Below are 409 nucleotides of genomic sequence, written 5' to 3'. Positions count from 1 at the left end.
GCCCTGGGTGGTATTAGAATAATCTAATGACTTTTTTAGAACATGAAAAAAATGGTTCATTAAGAAAACACACAAAGTGAGCTAACTTTTGGTAACATTTCATTCAAGTACTAAATGAAGGGACAAGGCAGGTAAAGTCATTTTTCCCTATTTCTATCATAGCTGTATGGGAGGCAGCTATAATTTGGATATCAGCATTTAAAAGAAGTACCTATGCTAGGATTATCAGTATCCCGATAAGCTACTACTCTGCCAACAATATACTGAAGTGCTGAGTAGAATATCGACTTTGAACAGAAAAAATGATAAGCATCCAGGAAACCTGACATGGTTCTGGAGGGTTTTTAAGCTTAGGGACTCCTTTGTTATCTCATAGATTTCAAAGACATTAGGGCTGGAAGGGACCTCA

The 409-nt window shown here is 36.9% G+C and overlaps 1 protein-coding gene across 2 annotated transcripts in view; it reads left to right on the top strand.

Moving 5' to 3' along the window:
- The window catches only part of LOC109305407 (serine/threonine-protein kinase TNNI3K), a 291,292-nt gene that overhangs the window by 70,929 nt on the left and 219,954 nt on the right, over positions 1-409 (top strand). The gene's annotated exons all lie outside the window — the stretch shown is intronic.

The sequence above is a fragment of the Gavialis gangeticus genome, unplaced genomic scaffold, assembly GCF_001723915.1.
Source record: "Gavialis gangeticus isolate Ggan-Ray unplaced genomic scaffold, GavGan_comp1, whole genome shotgun sequence".
In the NCBI taxonomy this organism is placed as follows: domain Eukaryota; kingdom Metazoa; phylum Chordata; order Crocodylia; family Gavialidae; genus Gavialis; species Gavialis gangeticus.
This window is presented reverse-complemented; position numbering and strand designations above follow the sequence as displayed.